The sequence below is a fragment of the Silene latifolia genome, chromosome X (assembly GCF_048544455.1).
Source record: "Silene latifolia isolate original U9 population chromosome X, ASM4854445v1, whole genome shotgun sequence".
Classification (NCBI taxonomy): domain Eukaryota; kingdom Viridiplantae; phylum Streptophyta; class Magnoliopsida; order Caryophyllales; family Caryophyllaceae; genus Silene; species Silene latifolia.
Window position 1 is genome coordinate 171,737,906 of NC_133537.1, and position 773 is coordinate 171,738,678.

Below are 773 nucleotides of genomic sequence, written 5' to 3' on the forward strand. Positions count from 1 at the left end.
CCACAAAATCAACCTACAATGCCTAAATTTTCATCTCATTCCATACCAATCGAGGAGAACCTAACAAATGGTACTCCAACACCACCCCACTTGACCGGTAATTTCATTGCCAAATCCGCATTCATACAATTAGTTGAGAGAAGTCAATTTGGAGGGATGCGTAGTGAAGATCCTCATCTACACATGGAGACTTTTTGGGACCATTGTGATGCGATTTCCCAAACGGGAGTAACTCAAGACCAAATTCGATGGGTAATGTTTCCTTTTTCCTTGATCGGAGCCGCAAAGCAATGGTTAAAGAGCCTAGACAAGGCCACTCTTAGAATTGATTCATGGAAGAAGTTAGCACTTGCCTTTTACAAAAAGTTCTATCCTCCGGAGAAAACCAACATGTTAAGAACCCAAATCACCGGGTTCAAGCAAAGAGATGAAGAGTCTCTATATGAGGCTTGGGAGAGATTCAAAGATACATGTCGCTCTTCTCCTCATCATGGACTAAGCGAATTGTTTTTTGTTCAACAATTTTGGAATGGGTTGTATGAAGTGTTGGAGTATGTGTCCTCGACAATAGTGCGATCACATTAATAAAACTCATGATAAGAATACGTAAAGGAATGATTCATTTTTATACGTCAACTGATAAACATTAATCGGTAATGATTGGCTGACTAGAGTTTGAAATTACTGTCGTTTGACGATGGTGATCAGTTGATCCCTTAAGGTCACACCTAAAGGACAATTACCTTAATAGATAAATTAATTAATTGTATAAT

General features: G+C 38.7%; 1 non-coding gene across 1 annotated transcript; it reads right to left on the reverse strand.

The window, feature by feature from the left end:
* Window positions 1-390: 390 nt before the first annotated feature.
* On the reverse strand, window positions 391-497 carry LOC141625396 (small nucleolar RNA R71). Its single transcript, XR_012535179.1, has one exon. It is a non-coding gene; the product is annotated as a small nucleolar RNA R71 (small nucleolar RNA).
* Between the last annotated feature and the right edge of the window lie 276 nt (window positions 498-773).